At 41.0% G+C, this 27741-nt stretch overlaps 1 long non-coding RNA gene across 2 annotated transcripts; it reads left to right on the top strand.

The window, feature by feature from the left end:
- Positions 1-652: 652 nt before the first annotated feature.
- LOC139828576 (uncharacterized) lies at positions 653-20547 on the top strand. 2 transcript variants are annotated; one of them, XR_011740354.1, is made up of 2 exons: positions 653-732; positions 20040-20547. It is a non-coding gene; the product is annotated as an uncharacterized lncRNA (long non-coding RNA). The 2 variants fall into 2 exon arrangements; XR_011740355.1 differs by lacking the exon at positions 653-732 and adding an exon at positions 5964-6310.
- Positions 20548-27741: the final 7194 nt, after the last annotated feature.

The raw sequence follows: 27741 nt of genomic DNA, 5'->3' as shown, positions 1-27741 counted from the left end.
CCTTAGATGTACCAGCTTATCTTAGTGATTTAAACACAGCTACCTAAGGACATGATGGATTTGCTTTATTTGCAGTCTTCCAGTCAACACTAGATGGATATCTTAGAGACATGTTATAGCTCAAACAGAGAGAGAGGTGCCTGATGCAGAAATTACAGGGTCAGATTCAAAGGCCTGTTTTATGTGGGAGGTCAGGCAAGGTGAGCTTCTGCTTCAAACCTGCGCATCTACACTATAAATTTCAAAGATGTCTGTAAAAGTATGAAGTGCACAAGGAATTTAATGCAAAGCGTTTACCTTTTCTTTCTGTCTAAGCTGTGACCCAAGGCTTTGCCTTTCCACCGCGTCATTTTAGAAGGAAATTAATTTCCCTGCTCACTTGTTGTACTGAAATTATTTAAAGTAACTTCTCAGCTATCACTTACTTGAGCATAGAAACTTTCCTAACCCTAAAGCTCTCTCATTTCAACACTTCCCTCCAACAAGACCTCCACCTGAAACAAGAATAATTTTTCTCTCTAACCTTTCAACCCAGAACTCCCTACTCAGCTTTAAATGTAACCCTGGGGAAGAGGATTTCCCCTCTCCTTTTTCTTCATATTAGATAGTTACTCACCTGTTTTCACTTAGTCTTTCCTCAGACCCTGATCCTGAAGGGAGCTGGTTCACAGGACAGTCATGGAGCACCACTGAAAGCCAGGAGGCTCTACTTGCATGGAAACTCCTTGAAGGGTAGGTCTGCGTTTAGGAGATCTTCAAAGAAAGGACAGAGAGGATGCACATGTATATAACACACTGGAGTTATGGAGCTTCTGTCTGTCTAGTACCTCTTGGGTTAAATATAAAATTTAAAACTCATTACATGGTGTTCTCTATGTGGCTGTGGCGCAGAAGTCCTCAGTAACTGCTCAGGCTGCCCTTAACTTCCCAATTGTCTATAACTTTGTGGCTTTTTCTGCCTCTTTGGGGAGGGGTTGGAGGGAAGGGGACAATAGCAAGTGGCTCCACTCCTTTAGATTGGATATATTCAAAGGTGATAACCAATGACTGAATTAACTTGGCTGTTATTGTCCCAACCTAGAGCCAAAAGGTGCATTTGGTTCCTACTTACCTCACCTAGAACCAGACTTTGCTCTATAGGCAAGAGTGTCAGCTCAGGGGAAACACTGACAGTGTCCTCTTAGTACTTGAGTTTCTTAGGTCCTAACATGATAGAACAAGGGGTAATGGGTACAAACTGGAACACGAAAGGTTCCACTTAAATTTGAGAAGAAACTTCTTCACAGTGAGGGTGGCAGAGCCTGGCCCAGGCTGCCCAGGGAGGCTGTGGAGTCTCCTTCTCTGCAGACATTCAAACCCACCTGGACACCTTCCTGTGGAACCTCAGCTGGGTGTTCCTGCTCCATGGGGGATTGCACTGGATGAGCTTTCCAGGGCCCTTCCAACCCCTGACATTCTGGAATTCTGTGATCTTCTGAAGATCAGGCAAGAGGAGCAGGTGCCACTTGTAACTTCTGTACAGGTGTGGAGGAGGAGTGGGCAGGCAGCATGCTGGGTCTCATTGTAGGGTCGTTTCTGAAACCTGAGGAAACTCAAAAAAAGAAGGGAACAAGACTAAAAACTAAAAAACAAAAACCAAGTCTCCTACTTTGTAACAAAACAAGCCAAGGAAGTGCCACATTATCGTAGAAACGGAAGCAGCTGAAAAATAGTAAAAGAGCTGATACTCAGAGTATTTAAAAAAGAGCTCATTCAAAATGCAGTGTTTTGGGGAAACTGGAAACTGAAGTCATGTAACTCTGAACAGAAATGCAATCGTGTTGGCTACCTGCAAAAACTACGGCTGTAACGCAGATCTAGGAAAGCGAGAGCTGTGAGCTGAGCGAAGCTCAGCGGGGGTGGCAGCGCCTGCCCAGATTTCTGAGCGCTGGGCCTTTACGAGCTGAGCACTTCGCCGAGCATGTTTTCTTTAATATTTATTTTCACAGAATCATACTGATCTCATGTTCCAAGAATGAAACCCTGGCATGGAAGTGGCATATCTGCTAGTTAATGTCAACGTTTGATGTGCAATCAGAGAGCAAACAGGATTTTGTATTGTGGTAGAAACTGAATTACTATTTGCTTTAATTTCATTTTCTTTGTGTCAGATACATTAAAAGTCTCATAAAATAGTAAAAGAATTTCATTCTTACTCAGGAAATAATAAAAAAAGAAAAAATAGCTACTTCTACAAGTTCAAGAAAAATGCTGTAATATCTAGCTAGTAAGGAATAGTTTATAACATCATTTGCAGAAAATATCATAATGAAAGACCTCAGTGATTTGCACAATACTACACTATTAAGGAGAGAAAGGGCACACTCAAGTGTGAGTTAACTACCGTGCAGCAAAAGGAAATTCCTCCGTGACTTAAAGATGGGCAAGGCCAGCCTAAGCTATTATCCCGAGTGGGTACAGTTAGCTGTCTAAATCTCACCAGCTCTAGAAACTACACCCTGTGTGAATAACCCAGTTCATCCACGTGCTGGATTGGCCTCTACTCTCCTGGACCAAAGGAGATCCTGTTTCAAACTCTGATGTCCCAAGTCTGGGAGGAATGGAGCTGTTTAGACTCCCATAGGCTGGTGCTCAGAACCACCAGGATTTATTCTTAGGCTCACAAATACAGTAATTAATAACAACCAGCACCAGCACAGCACTCCTGTGAGTCTTAAGAGCAGAAACACCTGTGGCATATCCCACCCTGGCAGGGAAACGAGCTGGTGACCTAACCGTCTTTTCCACCTCTAACTCCTGGGTTTTTATGAATTGTCAGTCGCACCTAAGTGTGATATCGCTATAAAATCCCAGCCACGTAGGAAAGCTGGCAGAAGGCTTCGGCTGTGCAATTCTGTGGTTTTATGCTTAGCTGTGGCCAAAAGACTGAAAGGACTTTTAAGGATCAGTGTTGACAGTTGCCTTCAGATTATTCAAAGACACAAAATCCAGTTACATAAACAGCAAACTCACCTGAAGTTTGGGCTGCAGAACACATGCAGCTCTGAAAAACTGGTAGAGCTCTCTTCTCTGCGTTTTTCTGTATAGTATGCTGCAGTAGGAAGGTTTCCTTGTTTCAAGCACAATAACAGTTTAATTAAGCAATGAAAATATGTATGAAACAAAGAGCCAGAGTTGTTTTCTTCTCCCCCTCAAAAATCCTATAATGGGAAAAGAAAACTCTGGAAACCAAGTCTTCACATCGTACACCCATACTCTAAGCCTGGGACTGTTCTTTATCTCACTGCATGATCATCAGACAGATTTGGTTGTATATCGTATATATGTACATGGCATCTGTATTTTTCCAAGAATTTGCAAGTGGTTGTTGTGATTTAAATCATCGTGCTATAGAAAAGGGCCATTCAAAATGTAGACTTGGAAAGCAGAACTTCTGAACCATGTGAAGTATTTTAAATGAGATTTTGGTCCAGGTCCCTCTCCACCATGTCCTCATGTTGGGAAAGTCTATTCAGAGCTGACATGGCTTTCCCAGGTGTTTTCTACTGGGACAGGGTGCAGAGTGTGCAGTTAATCATGAGTGTGTTCAAGTGTCCTAAGGTCTTTGGGTGAAAGCTGTTACAGACATTGAAAAAGTATTTAATAATCTGAGCCCCATGCCCTGAGCACGGGCTGGGTTCATGAAAGTTCAGATGCCTCTTAAGAAGTTGAGGCCAAAATGGAAAGCAGGCCAGAGCCAAGCTGTGATTTCTAATGGCAGCAAGGACCGCACATTGCCGGAACTCCCTCCCAGGAAAATCATGGCAAAAAGGTCCAAACAGCCCTTTCGGGTGATTCATGCGATGCACTTGAGACACGAACGGATCTCAGAAGGTGCACAATTCCATCCACCCAGAGAAACACCCTTTCAAATCACCGCTAAGTGATCTCTACCCCCGGGCTTGAAATTTTTGATTTGTTTTGGCACAACAGTGCATACTGAATTTCCAGGATCATGGCTACATTGAAAGGTGTATGCTGAATGCCGCTGATACTGTAAACTGCAGGCACAAAGTTACTGCGTGCAGTTGCTTACAGTTGGCAAATAAAACTACTTTTTATCACAACTACCTCAATTTTAAATAATTTCAGTTGAAAATACATATGATAACCACCCTCATGAGAAATAAGAAGTCTTTCAGCTACCTGCAAATTCATTGGCAAGTCAAAACATCTTGTTTTAACTCATTTGCAGTATGCTCTTATAAAAAGAAACTGGACATACGAAGGTGTTTTTCCTTTGGAGGAGGAGCAGAGGGAATGAAGACTTTGCTGCTCTCTCTCTTTTAAGCCAATATTTGAACAGCTTCAGCAGGTTCTTCTCACAAATACAGGCAAATGCAGTGCCCTAGTCATTGGTATAGTAAAGAAATAGCCACTGTACTCCACACTATTACACTCTATGGACTATTATGGCATAGCAATCAAGCTGTGAAATTCACTGGAAAAATGAAAAAAAAAAAAAAAGGGAGAGAAAGCATTTGTGCCAAATAAAGGAAAATATTATTGCTATTTGTATTTTATGTAAATAGAGGCAATGGGAAAGCTGTCTTGTGTAAGCTTATTCTCAGAAGAAGAAAAAGAGATAATCACCATAAATGAAAGTCACACCCACTGTAACAAGGTCCTAGAGTTTTTTTCCCTAGTTTTGCCTGATGTACTTTAAGACTATATTTGCAAAATGTTGTGGGTTTTTTTGGTTTTTTTTGTTTGTTCTTTTTTTCATATGTAAAAACCCTGGACAGGATTTTTTTTCCTCTTATGAGATGGGAATTACCCAAACCCACCTTAGAAGGCTGAATATGGAATTATCTGCAACTTCTGCAGCAGTTAGAGAGAAAATAAATAAACTTTTCAATTCTCCAGGAAGTAGGTGTAGAAAGGAAAGAGGCTATTACCCTATATAAATCGGCATATGTGCAAGGATATATCTGCAATAAGGCTGGCTTAGAGAGTCATGCTAAAATAAGTATGAAATTCCCATTGTATTCTAAGTTCCCACACAGGCAGCACCTCATGCCACCACGGCAGGGGTAGAAGCAGTCCTTCTTCTCCCAAGCTACAAGGGATAGGATGACAGGAAATGTCCTCAAGTTCAACCAGGGGAGGTTCAGATCGGATATTAGGAAAAATTCCTTCACAGAAAGGGTTGTCAGACATCGGAACAGGCTGCCCGGGGAAGTGGTGGAGTCACCATCCCTGGAGGGGTTTAAAAGACACGTAGATATTGTTCTTAGGGACATGGGTTAGTGCCAATGTTGGGTAACGGTTGGAATCGATGATCTTGATGGTCCCTTCCAACCAAAATGATTCTACAATTCCATAGTTCTTTTCCTTTCACAGCCTGGTGGCAGCTGCCGGACTGTCCTACCCTGCTGAGCAGCAGCTCTCCCACCAGTCTGCAGGGAGACTGGGACAAGCGGGACGCTGGTCTTGGGACTGGGGGGCTGGGAAGGTGGCACGGCCTGGTGCAATCATCTTAGGTGCACAAGGACATTATGGTCCACATCCACTGCTCTCTCCTGCAGGGTGGAGCCTTGGTGTCACCCTCCTCATCCTCCTCTTTTAAATGCTTTTGAACATGGGTTGCACGTATTCTTTTGAAATTAATCATGTACTACTGTACACCAGCTGTATATGTTTTCTGTATCATTTTAGACAGTACAGCAAACTCCTTAACACAACACCGAACAGTTCCATAGCACTGTTGTTTCTCTTCCCTACCATAAACTGATTAAGTATTAGGAGAAGTTAATCATTAGACGGCTAGTTATACATTAAGACAGACTCCCTTCTTTGTCTTTCAGTGTTATTAAATGCCTTCTTCTTTGAAATGCCACATAAAAGTGATAGATGCCCTTTCTTTAAAAGTCAGGCATCCAGTCAAGTTATGTTTTATATTAGTTCAGCAACAAAGAGCCCTCCTTGTTTAAATATAGAAGCATAAAGCAGATAAGGTTAAGTAAGCTGGCTGCTGCAAACACGCCAGGTCTGCTCCAGGTTCCGATAAGCAGCTGGAGGGGCAGGGGAGTATTCGCTGTGCCAGATTGCACCGTATGAGTTACAGCCTGGAGACAAGGGTACGAGGTGAAAACAAATTAAGCCGAAGCCAAAGATGCAAATGGTCAAGTATATTTGTGATAGCGCGATGGAAACTGTTGGTATTTCCTAAGGACATTTAATGGAGTTTTGGAAGATTGTTCGGCATGGAAGCTACTTCTTAAAACAACTTCAGAAATGGAGCAAACGCTCCCTGTGTACACTGAAAAAGGTGTGTACGTGTGTGTACGTGTGCCTGAGCATGCTTGCTTGCATGTGCCGGGAGGTTTATCCTTCTCGTTAACATTTGTGTTTAGAGAGCTTCAGGAGCGCTTTCAGAAGTGATGCCATCTCCTCAGAAATACACACACAGTCCTACACAAGAGATGAGCAAACAGGGAGGCAGAAAAGCAGGACTGAGCGAGAGAACAAGCAATTCCCCCTCCCAAATCACTAGAAATGAAGTTCTTCCCTAGAGGAATGCTAAACTGTATTTTTGCTTACCCGCTTTTACAAGGCAAAACTCTTGCTCAGAATAATAAATGTCTACTTCGTGCGTCCCCTATGGAACCAGGAGGCAGCAAGTCAGGGCTCAGCTAATGCATAATCTATATTTACATGTCAAAAAAAACCACCCCTTATTTAGGTTCTTGATTTACAGGCCCTAGTTTTCATAAAAGTCACTCATTCCTGGTGAAAGAATGCAGAGTAGATTTATAGGATCTACATTATGCCTTAAATCTTAATAGCATTTTTAAAGCACTTTCATGAGTCACCCTAGGGAATATTTACCCCCCTCTATTTTCAAGATGTTACTGTGTAAAAACATCCAAATCTTTACCTTAAAAACAAGATCATCTTAACCAACCATGCTGGCATCAAATCTACTGCAACCCTAAAAATTGCCAGCAATGTCCTTATAAGCCTCTGTTTTCAAGGGTTCATAACTTGAATATAAAATGTGCTTTGTAATGAGGTTTGTCTGATAATACCTCAACCTGTATAAGCAGTGAATTTGCTTTCGCCATCACAGTTAAAATAGAATAAATCTCTGGAGGCTTCTACAAGTTAGGTGAAGGTAAAGGATCTGATTCTGTGCCTTTTCCACCACACCAGGCCCTTCTTTCCTGTCCAGTTAAGAGCAGAAATATCCTAAGTATATTGATCACATGCATACCTACAAAAATGCTGGCTGGGCACACGTTTTTTTTGTAACCGTGCATGGACACAACAATGCACTGCTGGTCGTTAAGTGGCTCTCTCAAGAACTGATGTGCTTTAGACAGAAATTTAAATATTATTGAAGAAGTAAATAGGTGAAGTGTTCTAAAATGGATTTGTAGATAATGACTTTCTTGAACTTTATGTAGGAAACCAACCAGCGAGTAAATCGTGCTAATAATCTACTAGAAAATATGTATACATATACTATAGTCACTAGTAAGATCTTTCAGTGGGACTACAGACAGCAAACGCAATATGAAGGAGATATATCTGCAGAAATCAGGTCCTTTGTTAATGATGGATTGCACAGCGCAAAGATCTCTGTATCTTATCTAAACCACGTTGCAAAATCGCATAACTCACAATGGTTGAAGCTTTTGGAAAATTCCTAAGAGAGCCAACTCCACCTGACAGAAACAACAGTGATGGGGTCCAAACAAGTAACCCCAAAACCTCCTTGGCACAAGCCCAACTGCCTCCGCCTTCCCCTTCGGCTCTCTGAGGCTTGTGTCCCTGGCTGCACAGTAATTCAGCTTTGACATGAGAGATGGACCATATCTGGGCATAAAATGTCAAAAGCCTGGAGTGATCTGCTCAGTTTTTGGAGAACTGGGAGCTGTGGAGGCAAGAAAGAGCAGCTCACCCACCTCTCAGCTGAGGTCACGAATCAGTCCTGGAAAAGGCGAGTGTTGGAGACACCGTCCATGGCTACAGCAGATCTGGTGCCATCTCAGAAGGAGGCAAGAGCTCCATGGGGACAGCCTGGCCAGGTGCCAGACACTGAATTTTCAAAGCCTGAGCAAAACACAAACTATCTGGATCACTTTCTTGGTATAGGTGTCTAAATTCCAGCCATATGCCATTTTAAGTATGTAGATTTTCCCCTAGATTTCACCATAAGGGTCTTCAAAATGACTTATTGGAAATAAAAACATAAACGTCAGAATCTATTTTGAGAGTCAGACTAAACCTCAGGTTTCTTATTTTTCATGTTCTACCTATGGTTATTTAACCTAAAAGGGTTCAAAACAAGTGGAAAATATCTGTTATAGACTGGGTTAGAATAAGTATATATCAAGTACTACAAATAGAAAAAGAAAAATAAGTTGGAAATAGCAAACATTTCCAGTAAATTATAAATATGCTTTAGACTATCCTGGATAACATTCAAAGTACTCAGAATAGTATTCCATTAAATCAAGTATTTACTCTCAATCCCGTCTTGCAACCTTCAGTTGTATGAGTAGTCTCATCCACAACAATAGGATTGCAAAGGTAAAGACCACTCACCTGGGTACATACTTTTGCAGCCTGCTCTAATTCCCTTACATGCTTTAAAATTAAAACTTTCCACTTGCAATAGCATTTTGATATGAAAAACAATTTTAAAACATCAATCGCCTTTCCAAGCTGGCCAAACTTTACCGATAAAAATCAATCATAAACACAACTATTACCTTGGTAGATATTTAGACTTTTCAGCAGTCTTTCTTCGAGTATCACAAAACAAATACACTAATTTAATTTTTATGTAAACAATAATAAAAATTGGTAGCTACTATGAATAGAAAAGAGCATCAAAATATACCATCCCATTGTGACATTTTATATTAAAAAGCCATTATTAATCAAGAGCCATAAAGCCTAATGCCTGCTAGTTGTTAAAAAGAAGATTGTATTTTGGGTGGATACGTGCTACACCTAAAGCCACAAAAGAGGTCAGTATAAACAAAAAATTAACTCAAAATTCCTACCTCCTACATTTCCAGTAACAAACATTGATATTTGGATACAATCTATTAAGCTAAATTCTAAAATAAGAATAAATAAATAAATAGAAAGAAAGGAAAAATAAAATCCTGGGGACATATCAACAGATCTCAAAGTATTTCCAGAAACCCAGTATCAATAATACATACATACTTTAACAAGCACCAACATGAGATGTGATTATACAATATTCAGAGTTCTTGGCTTTGGTCAGCCAAACAGTTAAACAGATGCTTCAGCTGGAATGTGTGAGGATCCTACTGAAACATCACCTCACTGTGTGCCAATGTTTAAGGTCTATAGACCACTGCTCAGGACCATGTTTTTGCTGCTCCTCAGCTATTTTCAGCCTTTGAAGTTGAAACTTGAGTGCAGTTTCTGTCCTTTGCTGCATCGTTGCAGCATGGGAGGTGAAACAAATAGCAGAACTCTCCTCTGGTGTCCTTTGTGCAGACCAGGCAGTGAGGTCCACGACCTAGCTGGTAGTCACAGAAAGGTCAGGCTTAAAGCCTCTGAAACCCTGATCAGCTGTTTTGCAATGGTGAAGGCACCTGAAGCCCCCAGGAAGGCTCTTTGAGTCTAGACAGGGACTAGACTGCACAAACTCAATCTGGCACTATGAATCCGCTTTTCTCTTTCTCTTACCCTACCTGATGGACTCCACTCCTGCCAGCTAAGACCCCACATGAAATACTGCAAAGCAAAACACCAGCAAGAATTCCTGTCTGATGTCATCCAACAAGGGTCTGACCAATAGAGTCCTGCTCATGTTACCTCTCAGAAAAATTTTCTATTATTTGGAATAGCTCCATCAGGACAGATTGGGTAAATACTCTCCTAATACAGATGGTGGTCTAGTGACAAAGCTCTGCCTCCCAATTGTGTACATCCCTGTCTTCTCACAGAAAATGTCTCAAAGGCCACGAGTGGTCACTTTCATCTCATGGTTTCAAATATCTGGAGTCGAGTGGCTTAACATGTTGCTAGACAATCTTTCCCCAGGTTGCCCAAAGAGGCTGTGAGGTCTCCACCATAAGAGGTTTCCAAGACCAGGCAGCAGGATGCCCCAAACAACCCTATGTGGTCCTAGAGCTGACTACTCAGAGCAGAAGGTTGGACTAGAGCTCTCCCCAGGTCCCTTCCAGCCTGAATTACCCTGGAGTGCTCAGAATTCTTTTTCTCTCCCCTCTTCGTCCTCCCTCTGTCTCAATATAAAGCTTTCTTTAGGAATATTTTCATTGGTGCCTTAACATTTTCTTCAGCAAGGCTGCTGAAACCAAATGGAAACTCAGTTTAATAAAGAATTACACCTTTATGAACCTCATACATGCACTGTTACTTTGCTGCTGTCAAAGCCACAACCATTTTTCCCCCAAAAGTGATAGCTGCCAGCTGCAGCTTCCAAATGACTGTTGTAATGAAATGCTTTATTTTTCAAACATGCTATTTATAGAAGCAGGAAATGTTGTTCACCTCCTGAACCTTCTGATAGCTCAGGAGCACACTTTTTCCCTTCTTAACAAAAGCTTTTAATAATTCAGATGTATAATCTGTGTGGAGGAGTTTATGGCTGAACACACTGGAATATCTGGATGCCAACTGGAACTCAAAAGGCAACACTTTTTAAGCTAAACTAGACAATGTATTTTATACAGACAGCAAAAATATTTTATATAGACAGGAAACTAGGGTGTAAGAGATCATGAGAAGCCAGTTGTTTAATCGTCTGGCCTTGGACAATTAACCTGTGCTGTTCCTAGCAAAGATGTACCTTGCTTTCCTTAAAAACAAACCTTCCTCGGTGTCGATTCCGAAACCTCCATTAGCAATTTTCACTTCAAGACACTATGTGTCAACAATACTATTACATGCTCTGATGATTTGGCTCTCATTGTTATTTGAAATGTGTCTTGTTTTCAATCCATTTTTTTAATATTTTCTGTCATGCCTATACCATCCACCTGGAGCTTGTACATCAACTGACCTTGTGCTAAACAGACATGTTCACATGCTACCTCACTAACCCACACATGTGAGGAAACTTATGGTCTGACAGCTTAGGAGGATTAATTGAAGTGCTGAATCTCTTGACCACTAAGAGCTGAACATTCATTTAGCAGGAGATAATTCGCATTGGCAAGTAGGGGCAAGTTATCAGCCACAGACACAAAAATGCACATAACCTGTTGAAGCATGAGTTGCTCTTGCTCTAGGATTGCATTAGCTCACACATTCCTCTCTTGAAAGCTTCCTTTTATTAAGTACACACTGTGTATGCCTCCAAGCTAGCTCTCCCCTTTTGGCTTCATCCCGTTTGAGTACGGATAAACCACTTCAGAGAAAGACATTTCTGGAGATGATGAGAATGGTATTGGCTAATGCCTTGTACTCCCTATCGTAACTTCATGGCCCAGTGCTGGCTCAGAGTCTCTTGGTCTGGTTATCTTATTGCATCATCATCTGCAGACATTGCAAAGGTCTCCTATGAGATGCTGAGTCAGGGAAGATGTAACAGGGTTGAAGCCTGAATCTCCATCCCAGCTACACAGGGGGTGTTGAATAAAACGGTAGCAGGAGAGAGAGGTCAGGGAGGGCATTTTGAATTAGGATAAGACACCAGGAATTCATTCTGCAATAGTCTGGAAAAAATCACACGGTTATATCTGGGGTTTTGCCCTAAAAAATGCTGTGGGAAAGCAAATACTTACAGAGATTTAAAGCTCTGTGGCCAACTACTTGTTTGGTATTCAGATGTTCACAGGTAGGTGTGACCTCTGGGCTGATGATGACTCTACTGTCCTCATTTGACCAAGTTCCATCCTGGCCATGACAATCTCAGCCATAAGCAATTTGCTGCCTCATAGAAGGGAAGCAGTGAAGATTGCCTGTTTCTGAACATCATGCTAGGAGAAATGAAGAGCAAAATTATAGACATGAATTAAGCTTGTGTTTTAACCACTGATCCCAAGAAAGAAAGAAAGAAAAGGAAGAGGAAGGAAGGAAGGAAGGAAGGAAGGAAGGAAGGAAGGAAGGAAGGAAGGAAGGAAGGAAGGAAGGAAGGAAGGAAGGAAGGAAGGAAGGAAGGAAGGAAGGAAGGAAGGAAGGAAGGAAGGAAGGAAGGAAGGAAGGAAGGAAGGAAGGAAGGAAGGAAGGAAGGAAGGAAGGAAGGAAGGAAGGTATTATTTATGCATAGAATTGTCACCAGAATGTGTCACTAAGGATGTACTAGAGCAACCACTTTCTGTCAGTTAGCAGCATGGGAAATACGTTTTGTGTATCCATGTCTGGATTTTTCTGCTTTGGGTTAATAACTTGCCTGATGTTACAAAAGACTGCTTGATGAAAGCCTTTGCTGAAGGAATCACTACTGCTGGGAGGTTCGGAACTGATTTTCAGAAACTGAAATCTGATCGCAATAAAATCTGCATTCAGCTCTCAGACAGACAGTGGTAAAATGACGCCTTCGTGAAAGTGCCTCTAAGTGGGAAGGAGCTCAGCAAGCCATTTGGCAAAACTCACATACAGTGTTTCAGCAGGGGTCTTAAAAAAAATAGAATAACTCCATTACACAAAGGCACCAGAAATGCTGCATTTCAGTGCATGCATTGTCTTAGAAAACAGCCCTTTGTGCTTTGAAAAGAACTGTAGAAGACAATGATTAAACTGTGTAACCAGGGGGAGAGAGCAGTGAAAACCCTGGGGTGCGTCTACATCCCGCTGTGCCCCAAAAAGCAGGTGGGGACCTGGGTGACCCCGATGGTCCAACCCCACGTCTGGAGCCAACAACCTTGCCAAGAGGGTCGGACCAGCTGCATCCAGGAACTCTGCAGCCTTGACATACAGAAACATTCTCTGTTTGGCTTCGTGATGAACAGTTAAAAGTTGAAACTGGACTAATTCAACCTGGAAATACAGTACACAGAAGTTTCAATTTTAAATGAGACATGAATCTAGAGTGGGCTTCTAAGATGACCTCCTGCCTAACCAGTGATGCAGATGCAGAATCACGGGGCATCTTGGGAAACAAGCTGGCTCTTCTACCTTAAGAAGTCATCTTTCTATTCATGCCTTTCAAATATGAACTTCATTTTTATCCTTTCCCACTGTCCAGAGATGTCAGAAATCAGTTTAATTGCATAAGCTGTCAAGACTCCCTGGGAATTATGTGCATTTTCTGTCTCTCTTTCTCTCATACAGAATACATCTTTGCTCTGAATAATTACTGCCAGAGCTGTATTGGAACCTGCCAAAGCTGCAGAAAAGCATCCAACCCTTTTCTACAAACTTTGAAAGCAAATATTCATTTGCTTTGCTCATATTTCTATTTTTTTTTCTTTACATTCACTGTTATTTCGTTCTCTTTGAATACTTTACCGTGAATGAATTTAGTGAAGATGTGGTACATCATAAGAAATCTTTGGGTAGATCCTCAGCTGATGTACAATTGGTTTCAGAAAAGCTACACTCAGTTACACTCTGAAGATGCATCACAGGGAATTTGAAAAGCTATCTTGGAGATTATTCACCTCATGTGAATACAACAGTTCCCATCATCTATCTCATTTTAAGGATTTTTAGCTATTGAGTCAGAGGGCAAACAATAGTATGGGACAGAGCCCAAGCAGTTAATTCTTCACCCAGTTTTATTACTGAATCCTGAACTGGACTCCCACAGAGAAACTGTAACACTGTTACTCAAAGAAAACAGAAAAAAAAATTTAATTATTAAAAGTTTGGAAGACAAAATTAAACAGCAGCCCATGATTTGCACATAGCAAATAAAAAACAAACAAACAAACAAACAAAAACCCATTAATTGAAACCTTTAATCCTAACAAAGTATCCATTCTGACATTGCTGTCATAAAATCCTCTGCCACAGAGACACTGACAAGAAAACTGTCTTCAAAAGTTACATATGTCAGCAGCATGGAACTCGAGGAAAGATTTGTTGAGGATGAAACCCTACAGAGACGTGAAAAGAAGGAAGGATTCTGAAGGGAATCGAGCCTTTCAGCTTATGTCATTTCTCTGTGAAAACATGTTATCATTTAGAAGAGTCTGCAGCAGGAGAAGGATGGTTAAGATTTACTAGCAGAAAGCCAGTTCCTCTTATAAATACAAAATCAGTGGCTTAAAAGAAAGAAAGGAAAAAAAGAAAAGAATAGTGAATAGCAATAAACTGGATCTTGAGAAACAGCTGAGTCAACAGTCAGCAAACTGAAATTATATCGTTGCTTGCTCATGGTGAAGTGCTATTATCTAAAAAAAGGAAAGGTCTTCTGCTATTGGGATTCCTCCATTCTTCCCAGCCACAATAGTTTCTGAGACGCACAGTGTTAAAGCTGTCACTGTCCTTTGCTCCAGTCGTGCTTATTTTGGCACGTACCCAAGGATGACAGCAACTCTTGGAGCAGAGTGATGTTCAGTCCCTGCCACAGTCGTGCTTCATAAATGTTGAGACTGGTTTGTATTAGTGGGAGAATGACACGTGCTTTTTAATATACACAAGGCTGGCCAAAATCTTAAGTCACTTGCTCAGTCTATATAGCGGCTAAGAAGCTTTAGACTGACCAATAAATACACTTGCAAAGTGCTTTTTTCCTCAACAGCAATATTGCTACATGCCTCTGGTACCCTATGTTGTGCCAACAGCTGCCCCAGGAAGATGCTCCAGTCCATTCCCTCTAGTTCTTTCCTACTGGTGACTTATTCCTATATAGATTCAGATAAAGATGGCTTTGAGATAAGTTTTTACTGAAAAGTCCATATGCCAAAGAGCTATACTCATCACGGATAATTTTGTCAACAATTTAGAAGATGTTTTTAACAGTTGCATATCTAGTCAAACATCTCTATAAACAAACGCCATTGATAAAATTCTCAAACAAAATAATTTTGGCTTTTTTCCCTTTCTTGTCTAATTTCATACTTTGGAAGACAAATATTTACTTGACAGACAGAGAGGTAACCCTCTAAAAGTTACTTTTAGTTACTGAGAAAAATATTCTTACTCTAGCAAGGCCAAAAATACATGCAATATATAAAATATTAGCAGATGATTATTTTTTGTTGTTGTTTGGTTGTTTTGTTTGTTTCTTTTCTCTCACTTTCTGTATTCTGAATACTCTGCCAGTTTAGGTGGGTGGGTCCAGAATTTGGTAGCCATTCCCATGAATTCAATGCAAAGCATCACATCATTGCACTGCTAAATATAGCAAAAAATTGCATGTATCTTACCTACACAGACCCTTTCAGAAGCCCACCGAGATGTTCAACTACCAGCATTGCTCTGAATACCCATCATGATCAGAGCTGGAGAACAAAGACAAAAGGTACTTCAAGCCCTAGAGAAAAATCGCTTCAGCCTCTTCTACCACAGGCTTAAAGATGCAGAGACCGAGCTGGTAAAATCAGGAAGCAAAACCATTCCCTAACTTGCATTTTTACCTCCTACTGATGCTGGGAACTGCCCTCATTCCCACTCATGGGCAGTTCTGCTCTTGCTCCCCACAGTCCCTCAAGTGTTTCACTGTCCGGGATGTTCTGCAGAGACAAAAGTCACAGCCCCATTCAACATGTGCGTGTATCAGACACGGTGTTCAAGCCATGTTCAAGTGTCCACGTATCAAGCACTAGATATGGCGTTCAAGTTTGGTTTAATTAGTTTTGTGGCAGTCTCAGCAAAGTGTTTTTTAAACAGGCTGTTTGTCTTCATCGGCCTTCTGGCCTTTCCAGCAGTCAAGGATGAATGGTGACATTTTACTTTTATACTGTGAATTAATCTGCTGAAAGGCCTCTTTGGAAGACCTCACCAACAGAGCAAGAAGCCATCAGAATTATATATTTTTAAGAGAAACAAATGTATATATTTAAGAGAAAATGAAACGGACTCTTTCAGAGCAGATATTCCTGATTCATATAAGGCTAAATGACAAAACCCCAGAAAGAACCAGGCCTGTACACACAGATCAGGGGAACTGATGTCACCCTGATGGCAGAGCCCCAACTTCGCTGCTGGGCTGAGAGAGGGAAATCCACTTCTCAGATCCCTATAAGCAGGAGAGCTGAGCACAGACTGCATCAGTGAACCCAGAAGTGCTTTTGGGAGGCAGTTCCCTTACATCGCCAGTGTTCACATCATCTTTATTAATGTGAGCAATTTATCACTTTCCTGGGGTGCAACTGCTGTCAGTCTGAGCTGGCTTCCAACTACACCTGCAAGACTTGGTAACACTCATTACTGAGAGCATCTTACTACCTCCTCAAGCTCCTGCGTGAGCACAGCTCCAAAGAGCCAAGGTGAAGCAGTCCCCAAACCCAGAGGACAAGGGGACATCTTTCCCCCCTCCCCACACTGCGATGGGGCAGCTCCAGCCCAGAAACCAGCCTCTCATTGACAATTGATGCTCTAATACGCTGCCAGCCCCTGCTCCCTTGAGCAGACACCAAACAGGACCCCAGAGTGAATTAAAAGCTGGGAGGAGGCCGATTCAATAATGACTATGAGCTCCGTGTATATAATCATGTCTTAAATCCCTCAGTTCAGGGTGTGAGTATGAGCAGGTCTGTGCTTTAAAATAGATTTGCAAAGAAAGCGTTAGCCAGTACTTACCTTCACGTTCATCACAAACCCTTCTTCTGTAAAGACATCACGCAGTTCATGTCTTCAGGTTTTTGGGTGCGTTTTCGTCCTGGTAAGTTATACTTTTTTTTCCCGAGAAATGGTGTGAATGACATGCAAGGTACAAATACACCTTCCTTGGTTCCCAACCCATATAATTCATGAGCCTGCAACACAACAAGTGCAAGGAAATGAAGAGGTTCTGGAGAGGACAGGGGATGGGACAAGCTCCTCAAAGATGCTGTCAGGCAAAGGTGAGAATCCTTTTAATACCAAATTCATCCCTACCCTTGCTTTCCCACCACTTGTGACTGTGTTAACTGAAAAACCATATCCAGCAAGTGAGATGCTTTGCTTGAAGCACAAGAGCAACCTCCCCATACCTGTGATCTGCCAAAAGCTCCACGGGGATACACACAGTTCAAAAGAGATCATGTCCTTTGTGGAGATGGGTCTCAATAATCAGCACCACCATGGACTCTCATCACTAGTTATGAATATTAGATACTTCTACCAAATAATAAAGCTGCTCCTGTGTTAGTTTCCAGCTGGAAATGCAGGGATTGCTTCCTGCTGAACTGAAACTGCTCTGGGCTCAGCATCATCTCATGCAGGGCTTTAAGCACCATAACAAGTCTGCAGGATGAAAGATAAATATTTCAGTTTGGTTTCCCTTCAACAGGGATGCCATGAAGCTGATAGGAGTGTTGGCTATGTGATGCAAGAGTTAATAATCTTTAATAACAATAATAAAAGATTATTTCAGCATATCTGTTGTCCAAAACACACTGGTGCCTCTGGTCAGTTATGCACCCAGTACATTCTAGTTTACTTAAAAATGGTAAAATCATACTAAAATTCATAGATAACAATTTGCTGCTCAGCCAAAACACCCATGTGAGCAAGTGCTGAGGTATATGTCTTTGAAAACCATCAGAAAGAACTTTTCCTGTCATAAATCATCTCTGCTCCTTTCTTCTTCCTATACGTACACACAAAAAATGAGCTATTGGGATCTCTGCTTGGTACACAGCAATGCTGCCAGCAATTTACGGTGGATTATTGGCACAAGCATCTTCTCATTCTCCAGGTGAACGCAGAAAGAGTTTCCTTTTGTCACTTGAGCACAGGATACACTTGCTGCAATTTCTGTGCGCATCAGATCTGCTCTCAGTATTTTCTAGAAAGCGAATCTCCCCTTTATTGTAAATAATGCAGAGGCAAGCCTTCAGCAGGGAAATAAACTGAACTAGACTTGGCCACAACTAAGTTTTAAAGCAAACCATGGCCTGCCTGCATTATAATGTTTTAAATTGTACTTATTAATGCATTTTCTTACTTGCCAAATCAAAACAGATTTCAAGTGAGGTCTGGCCTTGTGTTTAAAAACAACTCGAGCTCCTACTTCTTACCCCTTTATAAGAAAACAGGATACTCTTGATGTCCTTCTTTCCCTTCCAAACAGTCTGCAGTGATTTCTGAATGGCAATAAAACCCATAACTGAGATTGCTCCTCTTGGCTGGTGCCTTGGAGCTGCCACTCTTTAGGGACCGAACACAAGGAAAGGAAAATCCCAGCCCTTTGGGCCAGTTATTTCACTGTGTAATTGCTCCCCAGCCTCTTCATTTGCTGATCTCTGCTGCCCTCTCCTGCAGGAGCTGGAAACTCTCCTTGGAGGATTTTAATGAAATTACACGTTACTGAGTCTATTAATGATGGATGTTTAAAACTCGAGGGGCTGGGGCAGGAGTTTTAGGATTAGGGAAAACTGGAGGTGAAAAGGGAAAGTGCTCATGAGAACTTGTTGAATGGAGTACGAGGCAAAACAAAGAAAAAAAAACATAAAATAATAATAATAATACTAATAAATGAGCAAGTGCTCAGAAACAAAGCAGCCCAGCCTTCAGGTTGCCTTCAAGAAGTAAAAAGGAGCTCTGCCCATTTTATTCTGTATACAGAATCTGCATACAACTCTCTTCTCTCCCACAGCGTCTGATCTTTATTTCTCCCCCTCCCCCGTGTCTCAGCATTTCACCATACACTGACTTTTACTCTATGTACTGGATGTGGTTTCTTTTTTAATTCTATCTTTTCTGTTTGTTATTATTTAACACAATTTCTTTGAATAAAAGCTGAGGAATACTAAGAATTAGATTGCTTGGGATAGCAGTTTTTAAGCCCCTGATTTCACACGACTTCTTAGGTTTCAAAGCTGAAGTCGCGTAAGGTATCACAAAGCACCGGAATTCCACAGAAACACAAACATTTTTAAAAGTTCATCAAAACCAAAAATGCGGTGGAACGGGGAAAAGAATTATGTACTTTGCAAATAATTTTGCGGCTGAGGAATTTGCCTGCAAAGCAGTCAGAAAGGACAAACAGATGATTTCAGTTCAGTTCAAAGAACACGGCTTGGCTGTTTGATGATGGTTGTGGTATAAAATGATACTAAAATCCCTACACATTGGCTTAGTCCTACTGGGAGAAAAAGCTGCTACCAGAAAACATCATATCCAGGACCAGGCGACCACTGACAAATTACCTGCCCGCTCTCCTTTCATATTAGGGAGGCTGCTTTTTCTTGCAATGCATTAATCTGCTTTTCGGCTTGCTTTTAATCAAAAACAGCCTTAACTTTGGAGAGTGGAAAAAGAAAGCAGATGCTGAGCTAAACCACAGAATAGAACTGGAAGAAAGAGTCAGAAAGAAAAACCTCTTTGGCTTGATAAGTATTTAAGAATTATTTTACTCTATTTTGTTCCAGTTTGGAAAAAATTAGTTATGCCTGCCCTGCCTTCTTTTCGCAAATGTAGCAAGAATGAGCTGGTTTGTACTGTACTCTGCATGTGGCAACTGCTATTTAGTTGTGTAACATCCAACCAGCAAAAAAACAACGTGGATAATTTGCAAAACAGTCCTGTCAGGTTGTGGAAATAAAATTAACAATCAAGCAAACAAGTACTCCAAAATAATTAGTTGTTCTGTGTGCCAAAGAGGGATTGTATGCCAGCAAACCAAAGTCCAGACACAATACTTCAGTTACTGTAGATAGCAGTTAAAACTTTAGATTCAAGAAACGACTGAAATAACAACATGATGAGGTAAAAGAAGGTAAAAGAGACTCAAATATTTGTAGCTTCATACTTTTTTTTTCCCTTTGTTTGTTTGTTTTTCCTTTTAATGATTTCCAGCTGCTGATGGTACACACCGTAACATCTGATGTATGCTCTCTCCAGTGCAAGTGATTGTGGTGGTATCTTCAGATATAGATGTTGCAAGTCAAATTTTGTAATTCACAATTAAAAACCAACAAAACCTCTCTCACGTATTTCTCTCTCCCCAGAGGTTTCAATCAAGAGCGTGGTTTTATGTCTGCACAGGGAACCTGAAGCCCAACTACCCCAAACCCTCACATCTGCATTTGCCTCAGTGTTCTGTAAGCATCCGCTGAACCAGGCCAGGGAACTGACCCAGCAAAATGTTAATCTAAAATAAACCCACAAAGACCTTAAAACAACCAAACCCCCACAATTTTCCAGCCAGTTCATCCTCAAGGCATCTCTCGTGACTCTGCCACACAACATAAGCAAGAACACATGGAGTGTGGGTGCCAGGGATGTGAACACGGGCACGAGAGCTCAGCATCTGCTGACCCAGCTCACAGGGATTGACATGGTGGATGGACAGTCCATGCTCCTTTATTTCCGACAAAAAGACACTAGACACGGCCAAAGTGCTCTAAAGATATGTCAGATCACCCAAAGAATGAAGAGCAGAACAGAAAAACCATTTGGGGGAATTCTATCAGTCAAGGGGAAAGAGTAATTAATATTATTTATATTCAAGAGAACTGGCTTATCTCAGCTTGCTCAGGAGAAACTGCAGAGGAATGACAGGGTGTTCTTGGCTCAGCAGAGATGTGGATCCTCAGAGAAACCTTTCTTCAGCACGTGGCTCTGGCTTTAGGTTTCCAACGAGGATGATTCTGCCAAGTCTCCTCTGTCCAGCCAAACCCACGTGCTAACAGCAGAGCTCACAGCTCAGCACTGTTTGTCTTCAGTCCCAAACCAACCAGCAGAGCAACAGATACATAACAAGAGAGGTGCCAAAAGCCACTCACCTCTTTAATTAGAAAAAGCTTGACTCGTCGTCCTGAGAAGCCAAGGAAAGCCTTTCTGATTTCATCTTCCATCATCAAAGGCCAGAAAGTTGTAAGGGTGCTTCTCATCACAGGGAAAGATGATTCTTAAAATATGAACTTATGTTCATTTGACTCCCAACATACATAATTATCTGGTTTCAAAGATAATTCCCCTGGCAGGACAAGGAGTGGAAATCCTGTGCAAAAGGACATGTAAAGCTCCCCTATTGATGACTGCGTACCAGTGCCCAGGATGCCCTGATCACCCAAAAGGGAATTTGAAACGCCTTCCTCACAAGTATTTCCTCAGGCAAGTGGAATTCTGTTAAAGCCAACAAATAACTTATTATTTAATAAAACATACATTCCATCCCTAGTTCTCCAAATGTTATGACCATCACTTTGATGCATGTCCTGTCATTCCCAGGGCCATTTTCTTCTACAACAGATAGGTGGCTGGTCACCAAACCTGTAAGTAGAACACACGGAAAAAGTTCACCTAGGAGCCACACGGGAAGAAATTTGATCGAGGTTGTATAAAATCTGTTCTGACAAAATAAAAGGATGAAAATAGCTGGTTTTAGCCAAGATTATGAGTTTTAGAAAACTTGCAAACCTACAGCACAACGGACAGTGAGGAACTTACTGATGGAGTAAGTCAGTGTCTTTTGAGAAGCCTTATATTTTATAGCTGAAGTCCTGAGCCACCCCCAATTGGATGTACAAAATTAAACACTGTGATAACAGTGGAGCAGCTTCCTCAGCAGAAACAGCGTGTCGAGGTGGGGAGAACGACAAAGCAGCCAGTGGTGCTCCTGGGCACAGCCAGGTTTGTATCTCCTCCTCTTCTCCCTCATTGCCCAGCATAAGACTGGAGCTTTTATTGTCACAGCACTGTGCCAGAGATCCAACTTGACTGGTTTCATTTACTGCTGCCATCTCTGTGCATCTGTAGCAGGAAAGAAAGCAAAAATGGGAGGGTAGCATAGAAGTGGAGTTGAGACAGAACAGTCTGTTCACAGGGTCATCTCGCTGCCATTCATCTGTCCATAAATTCATACTCTGCGCTTCATCTGAAAAACAGATGCTTTGTAAAAAAAGGGGAGGAAACAAAAAGAAAGGAAACAAAAGAAAAAAAGAAGGAAAAAAAGCTTTCTCCCAAACATAAGAAAATAACATCAAACCCCACAAGAATCAAAACAAGTGTTCAGAGGTGGAGTCCTGAGAACTGAGGCTGGAAGGTAAGACCAACATTTGGACACGGTGAATAAGGACTACATGAGCTCGGTGATGTGATCAAAGATGTGGTGTTGGAAAACGACACCTGCAGCAGTTATCTGCAGAAAATGCTACAGAAAAGGAATTACACAGTAAATCCAGACAAGAGATACAGAGCCTGGAGAAGATTATGTGGAAACCACCAACAAAACTTTCTGACATAACTTGGATGTAAGGAGAAGATACTATTCCTGCAAGTAACATAAAATATCAGATGAATTTACTGCTTATATAAAGCATTACTAGAGACAGAAACCAAAAAGTGGCAGATGTAGAAACTCAGACAAAAGAACATGGGTACTTGACAATTGCTGTTATCTGGAATACAAGAAAAAAATCTGTCTCTGTAGTAGAATACGCTGAGTATTTGGAAATGTGCTGCAATGAGTTAATATTTCATTTGTATTTAAGAAGTATGCCTCCAAACCTGCATGTGTTGTACTGCACTTTGCAGTAAAAACATGTCTGAAAACTTAATAACTCAGCGTACTGGAACAACCATGAAGACAATAACAAAAATATAGTCGGAAAAGACGCGTATGTAGATATATGGTAAACTTTCTGTTAGTGAGCCTCTAGATCCTGCAGTCAGCAGTGATGTGAAAGCATCGCTGTGCAAATGCTGGCAGCTTCACCAAGAGGGGACTGTGAATATTATATATTATATTAACTGTGATCTATGAAGACATACGTTGTGCTTTTTTCTTCTTATTTTTTTGAGTGAAGATCTGTGACTGCTTGTTACAAGCTACTGTAAAATTTGATTCACAAGCAGTGCTGGAAAAATGCTTTCCAAGGGTCACCAAAATTCAGTATTCTTCAGTCTCTGGCTGGATTAAAAACGCAGGCTTTACAGCAACGAAAGATTGATTCACTAGGGCCATAACTATGAACAAGTGTTTGAAACGAAATGACCGCTCACCAAAAAAGCACAAAGACGACCTTCTTTTAGCAACTGAAATATGTTGCCTATAGCTTTTTATTAGTTGCAGCAGGTGAAATAGGAGCCAGAGACGTCTAATATAACTCCATTATCTCCTGCTACTGTAGGGTGAAAAGTAATGACAAAACACTGTCCTTTTTTTTAAGGCACCTGTTGGCATCTGGTTTGAACACTATATAATAGTGTCACTCACTAACCCACTGGAAAGCAGCCATTGAAACGGAGTTTGCCGGTGGGAACCGCACTGAATGACGGGCAGTATTTGCTAAATGAAATAGTGGTGACAATGACGTGGAAAAAGGTATTTTAAACTGATGGACCTGAATCCCAGGAAGAAAAGCACTAGGTTGGGCCAATAAAGTCGATCTGAAGAAGTGTTATTAATATTATAATTACTATTATATTCTTATTATATTCAATGTCAATAAATATATTAATATGGTGTTTGTTAATAAAATTGACATTATATTATTAATATTATAATTATTAGTAGTATCTACACACTCATGCTTTTGCCACCTGCTGAGTTCGGAGTCCCACAGCCAGCCCTCACTTCACCCCCAGCGTCTGACCATAAGCTGCTCCACAACATTGGCGATTGCAATTGGGGGAATTTTAACCCGTGAAAAGGGACCATTTCAACAAACACCGTGGAAATAAACCCAGTGTCATGCAATTGATTATCTCAGGTTTCCAAGTCTGAAATCAAACCCCAGCTTCCCTTCCTCTGGCAGGCATAAGGGGTCACCACTTACCTTCTGTAATTGCATTTGGAATATCTTAGTTGGTTCCCTTCTCTCCGTAAATATGTTTTTTCTTTTCTTCCAGAATTATTGCGTCCAAGCTGGAAAACCATCTAGCATAAACAAAGCAAATAATAACAAGTTAAACAGAAACAAATCTAGAATATGTAAAGAATTAAATATATAGAGAGATGCTCTAATTCTTATATACTTACAGGTTTTCTATTGTGATTCTGCCAGAGCAGATGAAATCAGGTGGATGAGCCATAATCCCTTACACGGTGTACCTACAACCTACACATGACATTTTACCCTTTTCAGTATTCCACATTCTGGCTGTCTGGTCATTCCATTCCCAACTCATTACAAGTTCATTTGTTCAGATGGAATGAGGAGACAGCAAAATAATAGAGAGCTCTGAAAAGGTCAGTGTTCTCTATTAGAGGAGCTTGGAAGATTTCTGGTAATTGATTCTTTAACACAGGCCGTATCTATGCAACTCCGGTCTCTCTTCGTTGTTTCTTATCATTAAAATTTACAGGAAGTAAATTAGTGTTTTCCATTTGAATTGTCAGTGTGCACTTTCACAGGATCACTTAATTCACTACACATAATAAATACTTGTCAGAAACAAGGTGTTTTGAAAAAGGTAGACCTTGTCTTTTGATCAAAGGACAAAAATACAATACTTTGCACATGGACAGCAAAGTTTAATTGTATGTATTGTCAACAGCTGCCCATCCTTTAGGGAAGGTTTCAGACTTGCAAAGAATGTTTGTAGACTGGTTCCATGGAAAATAAATTCAGTATGTCCAAATCCACCAGTGTTCAGGTCTTATAACGATCCCTCTTCTCCCATTGAATCAATACATGTGGACAACATACATCTTGCATGTGGGATAGCTTAAAACTTCGATGAGATCCCACGTACACCAAGCAACATAGGACATGCCAGCAACTCATGCACATAGGTATGAGTTTGGAAAAGGCTTTGAATTATTTTTGTAGCTTCTTTTTCGGAAATGAACACATACTGTCTTGGCTATTTAATTTTTATGACTACAGCCTTTGGAGAGGTGAGAACACAGTTCTGCTGAATCTCTTCATGAATATTAGATCTGTCACTTTCAAGCAAAATTCTTATGCTTTGAGTATCTCCAAATATATCAGCAGCATCCATCCCCCAAGCGTGTTTTGCCATTTTCCCACTCCTGCGTTTAACAGGAGCCTTTTAAAACCCTCTTTTCCCCAGCCATTAACAAAAAGGATTTTCAAAAAGATCTTACCTCTCCCATTCAATTTAAGAATTGCCAAGTTCTCTTCCCTTCCCAAATTCTGTTGGTTTTTCCTCATTTGTCTTGAAAACTTCTGTCGAGCTTTGATACCATCACCACCTGCCTTAACTGAACAAGAAGGAAGAGACTGTTCTTCCATCTCTGTGCAGTAAATTGCTGCGATATTCTCACAAACATAGACTACCCAGTTTAAGAAGGGTAAGGAATTACTGAAGGGAGTCCAGTGGCTCCAAAGATTAGAGGCCTGGAGCACATTTCTCACGAGAAGAGACAGAGAGCTGGGTCTGTTCAGCCTGGAGAAGAGAAGCTGAGAGGGATCTCATCAGTGTTTGTAAATATCTCAGGGTGGGTGTCAGAGGATGGACCAGACTCTGTTCAGTGGTGCCCAACGACAGGATGAGGGGCAGCGGGCACAGACTGAAGCACAGGAGGTTCCGTCTGAACATGAGGAGAAACTTCTTTCCTGTGAGGTGGCAGAGCCTGGCCCAGGCTGCCCAGAGAGGCTGTGGAGTCTCCTTCTCTGGAGACATTCGAACCCACCTGGACACGATCCTGTGTGATCTGCTCTGGTGACCCTGCGTGAGCAGGGGGGTTGGACTGGGTGATCTCCAGAAGTCCCTTCAACCCCAACCAGTCTGTGTGAAAAACTCTGATACGGCCTCAGCACAACCCATTCAAGACTATTTGTCTTCCTCCTCTCTGATTTTCCTGACTTAATACAGAAATTTTAGGAGCCAGTTTTCACTAGTCCTCAGACAGGGAAATGATGAAACACTAAAGCTTGGCTCATTCCTCTGCCTTCCAGCAGAACCAGATGAGACCCTCAGAAACCATCACAGCTGTGGCTCCAACCTTCAGCATTCAAGGAGAAACTAAACAACTATCAACAAGTCTCAGTTCAAAAATACTGATGGGTCAGTATCAGACTCAATAAAGAATTTATGTCACTACTTACATCAATGGATACAATTTTTTTACCCAGAGATCATTAACGAATTATCTTACCATGGTCACATTAATATCAGAGTTGTGCTGAATTCTTCTGAGAAAGTAGTAAATAAAATATTAAAATAAAAACCATGTTCTTTGCCAAGCTGTTATTACTGCTCAGCAGCAATTACATGTTTAGTTGAGCTTTTAGAATACAATTTTGGGCAGCAAGTGATCACCCAAACCAAACCTCTTTCCCATTAAAGAATCCCCGATCGTCCTTGTTTTGCGTCTCTAGGGCCAACTGCTGCAAAACATCGTCTCTTAGATTATTTACTCAGACACTGAACGCATCAACATTCTGGAGCAGCTTTCCTTGATGTATAATACACGCCTCTATCTGGCTGCAAAGGCTCTCAATTGGCAGACTGGTTGCATTTTAATGAAAGTAAATTACAAATAATTTGCAGTATAGTACTAATCATTTTTTACGCTGCAATAAAATAATTCATTTTGTCATTTTTCATAATTGTTCCCTGAATCAAATATATGTATATGAGTATATATATGTATCTACATGCACACACACAATATATAACAATTTTTGGAGTACTTCAGAAACTGACCCAAGTTAGATATTTGTGACACTTAATCAATATGATTAATTTACAGAGACTGCCTTTATTACGAGGCACACCATGCTCCAATTAAAACTCTAATTAGGGCCTGCTTATACTGAAACTAAGCTGCTAGACTATTTCCTAGACTTTTTAATTACAAGTAAATCCATTATCCTAAAATTGAAATTATTTGGAGTTCCTTTCTTTAAGAATCACACCAGGAACTGAAAAAAACCAGCCCTGTTTGTAAAATTAAGTACTACTGGTAGATTCCCATGATAACGTTTACCAGAAGCTGCTCTCAGGTTGCAGAACCACTCGTTGAGCGTGAACACACAGATCAAGAGAGAAAATTTCTACAGGACAGAATGAGCTTCATACATATAAATTTCAGAATATGTCACTGAGACGAAGACGACTTATGAATCCTTACAGACTCAATCGTATGCCTGGTTTTCTGCTGGTCATACAAGTACAAAATGAGTCATATAATACAATGAAAGGGGTCATCCTCATTAGTCATGCTGTAAGGTGTTCTCCACCTACAACCAAAATGGCCAAAAAAATCCTTATTTATGGGCAAAGGTCCTGACCTTTTGCAAGAGAATTTTAAAATAACTCCTGAATAATCTGCTCTGATAATCAAACAACACACAAACAACTCACTCAGTTAATACAAGACTGATGGTCAAATGCAAATGGATAATCTCTATAGATTGGCTCGCAAACCCAATTCCTCTGCTGTCTCTTCCTTGCCAGGAATGGTCAAGCGCAGGTTCCAGAATTTTGGCTGCATTAGAGACTTCGCTGTTGACAGAAGCTTCAAAGTGCAAAACCTGGAAAAGGCAGATTATGAACTTCAGCTGCTACTTGAATAGTTCGCAGTGGTTTGAGGAAGGAATTCTCAAATGTGTTTGAAGGAGTTAAAGTCATATTTATTGGAAACTTGAAAAAAAATCCTTCAGTTCACGTTCTTTGCGTGTTCCAAACTCTCGGAAAGTGCAGACAATGTCCTGCTCTAATTCAACCTGTACAAATTTCATCTTTGCTAGTAAAGTTTGTGAATTAATACTACTCAAAACCAACGTTTCATTA

This window comes from Patagioenas fasciata, chromosome 8, assembly GCF_037038585.1.
Source record: "Patagioenas fasciata isolate bPatFas1 chromosome 8, bPatFas1.hap1, whole genome shotgun sequence".
Classification (NCBI taxonomy): domain Eukaryota; kingdom Metazoa; phylum Chordata; class Aves; order Columbiformes; family Columbidae; genus Patagioenas; species Patagioenas fasciata.
This window is presented reverse-complemented; position numbering and strand designations above follow the sequence as displayed.